At 39.7% G+C, this 8,464-nt stretch overlaps 1 protein-coding gene across 2 annotated transcripts in view; it reads right to left on the bottom strand.

Annotated features, from left to right (window-relative positions):
* SUGCT (succinyl-CoA:glutarate-CoA transferase) overlaps positions 1 to 8,464 on the bottom strand; it is a 775,778-nt gene that overhangs the window by 697,566 nt on the left and 69,748 nt on the right. The gene's annotated exons all lie outside the window — the stretch shown is intronic.

Here is an 8,464-nt window from a genome sequence, read left to right as displayed (position 1 = left end):
GATTCTGTGTCTCCCTCTCTCTCTGACCCTCCCCCGTTCATGCTCTGTCTCTCTCTGTCTCAAAAATAAATAAACGTTAAAAAAAAAAAATTAAAAAAAAAAAAAAAGCATGTTCCTCCTAAATACTGAGAATAAACTGAGCGGGGCGGCGGGGGCGGGTGGTGGACAAGAGGGGAAAGTGGGTGATGGGCATTGAGGAGGGAACCTGTTGGGATGAGCACTGGGTGTTGTATGGAAACCAGTTTGACAATAAATTTCATATTAAAAAAAAAAGAAACCAATTTGACAATAAATTTCATATTAAAAAAAAAAAAAAAAAAGCATGTGCCTCCTGACAATGCACTGAGAACTTAGCATCCCTTCTGTGGCATGAAGGTCAAAAGACCTCTCTTGAATCTCTTCATGAAGAAATATCAGACAAATCCAAATTGAGGGATAGTCTACTAAATAACTGACCTACACTCTTCAAAAATGTCAATGCCAGGAATCACACAGAAAGACTCAAATCCTACAAAGATAGGCCCAGATGAAAGGAGGCTAAAGAGACATGACAAATGAATACAATGCAACCTAGGTTTTCTTTCTTTTGCTGTAAAAAGACATTAATGGGGCAATAGATAAAACATCAGTTAAGTCTGAAAATTGTACGACAGTATTTTTCAATGTTAATTTCCTGATTTTGGTAATTGGTTACATAACAGAATTCTATGTTTTTATGAAATACAAACTAAAAAATTTTGGGAAATGGGCATCACATGGCTGTAGCTTACTCTTATTGGGTTCATAAAAAATGTAGACAGGGGCATTTGGGTGACTCAGTAGTTTAAGTGTCAGACTCCTGATCTTGGCTCTGGTCATGATCTCACAGTTTATGTGCTGATAGCATGGAGCCTGCTTGGAATTCTCTCTCCCTCTCTCTACCCCTACCCCACTCATGCTGTTGTTCTCTTTCTTTTTCTCAGAATAAATAAATAAACTTTAAAAAATGTAGATAGATGACAGATTAGTAGATAGATAGATAGATAGATAGATAGATAGATAGATAGAAGCAGAAAGAAGTATAAAGCAAAAGTATTTGTATATCCAAGTCAATGGGATTGGATGGGAAGCAGAAAACTGGTTCTCTAACCTCTGAGTTAACATGGAAGCAGACAGCCATGCTGGTGTGTATGCCTTCTCTCAACCTCCCATCAAAATACCTATGGAGAGAAATAGTAAAGATCAAAACATATAATAAACTATAAGTAATGAGTTCTAACACACACCTAAACACCATTAAACTCGGCCCTGTGCTTAAGGAAGAAAAGGAAAATAAAAAGGAAGACGAGGAGCGGAAGGCAGCAGTGGCCAAGGAGGAATAGCTAACATTTCCTGAGCACTCCCTTGTAATAACCCTGTAACAACCTTTATAATAACCCTTTCTTACAATGACCCTAAAATTTACAGATGAGAAAATTGCACTTGCAAAGGTTAAGTAACTTATCCAAAACCTCGTAAGTAGTAAGTGACAGAGCCAATGTTTGAACCAGTCTACTGTATAGGGGACAATGCCCCCTGCTCTCTTTGCCCTGCTTTGATCTGAGCAGCTCTACCTTTATCTGTGTTAGGCTTCTATGGAAGATATTCGAAGAAAAACCTCAATAACTTTAAAACACTATATTACACTATTCTCCCTCACAATGTTGCCAGACGACTCACCCTAAAGTTGCAATGAGATTATCACTTGGGAAGACACAAGACAAAGTCTATAAAGAGGTCAGGACAAGCTAAGTCCAGTACTTTAAAGCAAAGCTTCAGGAAGGAAAAGAACACCCACCACAGTGCTCAAACCCAAAATAGGAACTTGGATAATCATTTCATTTCTAGTAAATCAGTTACAACATTTTATTCCACTAATATTTATTGGATAAGTATCTACTGAATATCTACCATGTGTAAATGTTACTTTCAAGAAATCAGTAGCATTAAGAAAACTCATGAGCGTCCAATAATGACAGAATCCAACTCTGTGTAGCTTCCCCATTTGCTAAGCTTAGTTTCTAATGCCTCCATGTTCGGGCATATGTTGGAAGGGATGGGGGTGGAGAAAAATGAGAAGAGGTATGGTCAGCAGGGAATGTCTTCTTAATTGGTACTATCATGGTGATCTAGACTTGGCAGGGGTTTAAAGCCTACTTGTTTCACAGAGTACTTTAATGGGTTCTTCAAAGACCTCCCCTACTCCATCAGTGGGGGGTCTCTTACCTCCAGGGTCTCTTTACACTGGTCAATCTCTCCCTTTTCCAGTTAATCACTTATGATCCTTCCTCATCCCCAGACGTCATTAGTACACCACCAGCTTCCTTCTGCCCTCTTGGACAGGATCTAAAGCAATCACACAATGTTTTTCTCGTTCTCACCCTGATCCACAGGAAATATTGGCAAGACCACAGTGGCTCCCAAACCACAGCCCTCCAGACATCCTCTGTCTCTCTAAAAATCTCAGGCATGAATCACATATCAATCCACTTATCTACCAAGCTCCAGGGAACAAACACCAAATCCTCCCAGGGGTCCCATTCAGGGTCCTTTCCTTTGGTTTAAGATTCTAAATTCGTAAAACTATTTCTTTTGAAACTTTAAATGTTCGATTAAAAAATCTCAGTGTAAACATGATTACAGAAATGCACCAGAATCTTACAATTGTTATCTCAGGGTGGTAGCATTGTAGCTCATAATTATTTTTTTTTATAGCCCTCTACTTTCAGAATTTCCCACAATAAACATTTATCACTTTTATGACTGACAAAAAGCAGTAACAGATTTTTTTCATAAAGGAAAAACATAGATAATGTAAATATCTGCTTTATTCTATAATCAGATGTCTAATAAACAACAGTTTCAAAGTATACTTCCCAATATTAGAGGAAAGCTGCTTTTTATTTTTTTTCTACGAGCAACAAATGTCAAGAGGAGATCTAACCATACTCACATCTTTGGTGTCTCCATTGGTGGTGAAGACAGAGACCCCTACCCAAAAAAAAAACTGTTCAGTTACTGTATCCCCAATACAAATCTATGTTTTTATGTCACTAAACTTATCTTCCTCACAGTTTGAACTAAACTCATATTAAGATAAATTTACATTTTCTTTCAAGAATCCAAACAATGGCAAAGGAGGAGGATTCCAAACATTTTGTGTCAGGGGGAGTCAGCTCAGGTTCAATCTTTTTTTTTCCCCCTGTGGATAATCTAAAAATAAATAATTTAGAATTTACCATGCTAGAATAAGAAACTAAAGTGAGGCTGACCTTACTTTGTAGGAAATCGGTACTTCTACTTATTTATGGGGAATTGTGCCAGGAGTAGAAAATTTCCCAAACTATATGAGAAATTATTGCATAAATTGTAGTCTCTGTTGCAGCCCTCAGTTAAATGGCCCTGATGAAGTGATTACAGACTTTCAGATTTTGTCATCTCCACATGCAATTTCGATTAAGCGGTTCGTTCCTCCATCATCACTCAGGGACTATCACTTGGCCTGATGGTCTGATAGCCTCAAAGTACTTAGTAACAGACTTATCACAAAGCTCTGAACCAATGCCAAGTTTCCTCCTGATATAGTCAAGTTCCAAAGCCAGCTTTATGTTTTTAATTAATACTATCTTTGCACCAGATGTAAATAAATATCTGGGACACTCTGGGAATATCATTAGAGCCAGATGAAATATCAGGGAATGTATCAAAACTGGTTCTCTAACTTCTGAGTTAACATGGAAGCAGACAGCCATGCTAGTATGCTTTCTCTCAACCTCCCATCAAAATAACAATAGAGAGAAATAGTAAAGATCAAAACTGGGGAAGGGGAAGGGAAGGGAAGGGAGAGAGGAAGGAAGGAAGGAAGGAAGGAACAAACGAACGAACGAGCGAACGAATGAAGGGAGAGAGAGAGGAAGAAAGAAGAAAATAAGGAAAAGAAGGGAAGGAAGGAAGGGAAGGAAGGAAGGAAGGAAGGAAGGAAGGAAGGAAGGAAGGAAGGAACTTTGAAAGGAAGATAACATGACAAGCAATGTTCCATGGAGAATTTCCATGGAAAACATCATTGGTGCAAAGGGTTAAGATGCATTCTTGAGTGATAGATCATACACATCCTATTCTGTACCAGAACCATACAGGCCACCTTCTAATAAATAGGAAAAAAATATTTTTCCCCTACATGTTCCTATGCTAACAAAAAACAGCCAGAGATTAGGGCAGACTTCCTCATCTTCACAAGGTCCTAATAAATTAATTGATACTTTTTATAAGGCAGTAAACAAAAAGATTTAGAATTCTAAGAAAAAAGGTTTGGTCAAAGGGATTTTTTAATAAGGTCTCTTTTCATTTCGACATTAAGGTATTATCTGTAATGGTTTTTTTTTTTTTTTTTGGTCCTTTGCTGATAAGGACTTTTTAATTTTGTACTTTTGTTTCCTACTTTTGTTTCACTGTGTCTGCTCAATGTTTGCTTTAAACATGCAAAGAGCTGTCACACCCCTACAACCAGCATGCCTGGTGGAGAGAGGTCACCCATGGAAAATATCCACAGACACGGCCCAGCCGCCACCTCTCCAAGAGACAAGGTGACCTGACTTTTATAACTGAGATGATTGATCATTCAATGACAATTAATGAATGACATCCAATTACAAACTGTTTTCTCATTTGGAGCACTGGGAGTCAAGCTTCCTCCACTCTTTCCTAGAAATATTACTACCACAAAGTAGTACGTGTGCACAGTTCTCTGAAGAGTAAACTAAGCATCACTTGCTTTCACCCCTTTCTTTTAAACTGTGTGAAATGTCCTGGAATGAAGCTCCCTAACCATGCATGACCAACTCGAGGGACACTAGTGACAGTTTGTCACTCTTTTTCCAGAAGGATTATCACATTGCAAGTGGTCAAACATCTCTGTCCACTCTTTTCCAAGAGTACCCTGGCACAGTCACTACTTCTAGAATCCATAAAGCATATAAAGAAATGAAAGCTTTCCAGAACCACAGTTTGGGTCTTCCATCAGTTCCTTTCACTTTTCTGTTTCTGTAACCATTCCAATTCCTACAAATTCCTGGTACAAAACACAGAAGAAATTGCATAAGGATTAGTAGACAGACAGGATACTGGGATGCTTTGATATCTAAGCAAAAGCACTGTGAGCAGGAGTGAAGACAAGGGTAATTCTGGAACCAATCAGGGTGGGGAAGTTGGCTGGGAGGGGGTGGAGGAGACTTCACATGGTATCTGTGACCCTGGCTTCATCATAGTAACAGGAAACAAAAGCAAGAAACTAAAAACCTCAGTGCAGCAAACCTCTGCTAAATTCAGATACGGATTCTATAAATAATGAGCCATGCAATCTAGCATGGAGAGAGGGGAAACGCTAGCCTCCATGTGGACAGGGTAGAAAAGAACACTCCACCAGGAACATCCTTGCATGTGGCCTCCTAGCTACCCTGTCAGCCCTTCCCCCTTCTTACATAAAGAGGGTACAAATAAATTACTACACCCTTCTGAAGCAAGTTTAGCCAGCTTGTCCCTCATGCTTCCCCCTTTCTTTTTTTAATTTAAGTACAACTGACTTACAATGTTATAATAGTTTCAGGTGTACAACATATTGATTTGACAATTCCATCCATTACTCAATACTCACCATGGTAAGTGTAGTCACCATCTGTCACCATACAATGTCATTACAATATTATGACTGTATTCCCTATGCTGTTCTCTTCATTTCTGTGCCTTGTGTATTTAATAACTTCAAGTTTGTACCTCTTAATCCTTTTCATCTATTTCGCCCATCCCCCACCCACCTCCCTTCAAGCTTTCTTGTAAGCTATCTATATATCTGCACCAAGAAAAATAATTTAAAAAAAAATTTTTTTAAGCACTTTTGTTTCCCAAAACAAAGAAAGAAAGTAGAACAGGACTTTCCTATAGATGGAAGTTGTAAGTAAATTTCACTGTTGATCCAGAATCTCTCTCCCAGTAAAGGTAATTATAAGCAGCTATTTCCTAAAATGTCTGAGCTGTGGGCTGTAGTCATCTACCTCCATTTAACTAATAATAGAGAAACAGCCGTTCCAAAATCCAGAGCCATTCATAACAGAGAGGTTCCAGGGGCGTCTGGGTGGCTCAGTCGGCTAAGCGTCCAACTCTTGTCTGCTCAGGTCATGATCTCACGGTTGCTGAGTTTGAGTCCCACATGGGGCTCTGCGCTGCCTGCTTGGAATTCTCTCTCTCCTTCTCTCTCTCTCTCTCTGCCCCTCCCCCTCCAAAATAAATAAACTTAAAAAAAATTAAAATGGCTGACACTCAAAAGAATTTTAAAAAGTGGGTGCCTGGGTTGCTAGTCAGTTAAGCATCCAACTCTTGATTTCAGCTCAGCTCATGATCTCACAGTTGTGAGTTTGAGCCCCATATCAGGGTCTTTGCTAAGTGTGGACCCTGCTTGAGATTCTCTCTCTCTCTCTCTCTCTCTCTCTCTCTCTCTCTGCCCCTACCCTGCTCATGCATGAATTAGCACACACTCCTTTGCTCACTCTCTCTCTTAAAAAAAAAAAAAAAAAAAAAAAGTATCCAATGGGTTTCCAGGCATGGATGGTGAGCCCTGGCATCACAATTCTCTCTCCCCATTCTGACAGAAACAGCCAAAGAACTACACAAATGGGTAAAACCTGTATCTCTGACCCCCAAATTATTAGGAACTTCTATTAAACACAATTCAAATGGGATTAGTTTAAACATAGGTCTGGAATGCAGACATGTAATTCACACCTGTAGGCTTCATTTCCTCACAGGAAAACAACAGTAGGGAGTGTGTAGGGATAGAGGCAGGGCAGTGAGAGTGCCCGGTTCAGAGTCTGGCTCCACGGCTTACTAGCAGAGCAATCCTGGACAAGCCACTTACCTAGCAAACTTGGACTAGTGATTTAACCTCACCGTGCGTCAGTTCTCTCTTAAAAATGATGAATGATAACAGAAGTTACTTCACAGGGCTGTTGTAAAGACTGTATCAGTTAATATATTTAAAGTGACAAACAGTACCTAACATTCAATATGCTCAATAATTGCTATTATTATCCCACAACAATGTAGACTCTATGAGGGCTGGGATTTTTCACTGTTTTGGTTACTACTGAGTTCCCAGGGATAGAAGGGCCTGGAAGGAGGGAGAAGCATTGTGGGAAAATGTTTGCACCACACCCATAGGTGTTTCCTCAACCAATCTATCTCAGAATGAGCGTTTCAGAAGAAGGCATATATCTTAGGGGTCAATAACAAAATGGTTCTGTTTGGTTCCAAACAGTGCTGTTTCATGTTCTCTCTAGGATACTTACCACATGGATTCCATTTCAAAATTAGTAAAAATGGAGATAATATCTATCCACCTCACAAGGCTATCTTGGGGGTTCAATGAGATCATGTATATAAACAAAAGCACTCGGTTGCAGGGCTGAGGCAAGGAAAATACAAGATGAGCATGTCCTAGTACCAGAAGGTAATGTTAGAAAAAAGGAGGAAGGGGAGGAGGAAATGTTGGGGGAGAGGGAGAAACAGGGAGGGAGACAGAGGGAGAAAGAGCAGCAGAGAGAAAAAGAAAGGAAAAGATGGAGACATGTTTAAAAAAGGACATAGAATCCAACCTAAAAAGTGCAACCCATGGCCAAAGCTGGAGAAATTTTAGCAACAAAGCAACAACAGCAATTGATTATAACCAAATGAATAAGACAAATATGCATGAGCATGGGCTGATACGAATGAGTAAACAAACACATGAGCAAGAATGGACAAATCCTCTTTTCAGAATTATGACAGATATCTGTAGATACTCCCACTCCAGAAGATGTACCTTAAGTCCCCTTTACTTGAGAGTAGACTGAACTTAGTGACTGGATTCCCAAGAATACAGTACGGAAAGAGAAAAGTAGTGGATTTATAGTGGAGAAAGCTGGCAGACAATACTCTAACCAGGAGATCAAAGTTAATATCACCAGTGACAGGTCATGTTGATATAGTATACTGCTGACATGACACCATGAGAAGGACATTTCACTTCTGTGATGTTCTTCCCAAAAAGCCCATCATCCCGGTTTATTTTCCTAAGAATTTTTTTTAAGTCTATTCATTTATTTTGAGAGAGAGAGCACATAACACACATGAGTGGGGGAAGGCACAAAGAGAAGGAGAAGGAGAGAATCCCAAGAAGGCTCCATGCCGTCAGCAGGGAACCTGATGCAGGGCTCGAACCCAGGAACTGTGAGATCATGACCTGAACCGAAATCAAGAGTCAGATGCTGAACTGACTGAGCCACCCAGGCACCCCTACCCAAGTTGAATCGTAGGAAAACATCAGACAAATCCAAAGTGAGGAACATTCTACAAGACATCTAACAAGCATTCCCCAAAAGTGTCAAGGGCATAAAAACAAGGAAAGCCTGAGGAACTG

The sequence above is a fragment of the Herpailurus yagouaroundi genome, unplaced genomic scaffold (genome assembly GCF_014898765.1).
Source record: "Herpailurus yagouaroundi ecotype Mexico unplaced genomic scaffold, PumYag 100, whole genome shotgun sequence".
NCBI lineage: Eukaryota > Metazoa > Chordata > Mammalia > Carnivora > Felidae > Herpailurus > Herpailurus yagouaroundi.
Note: the sequence above shows the minus strand (reverse complement) of the source record. Positions and strands in the feature narration are given on the sequence as shown.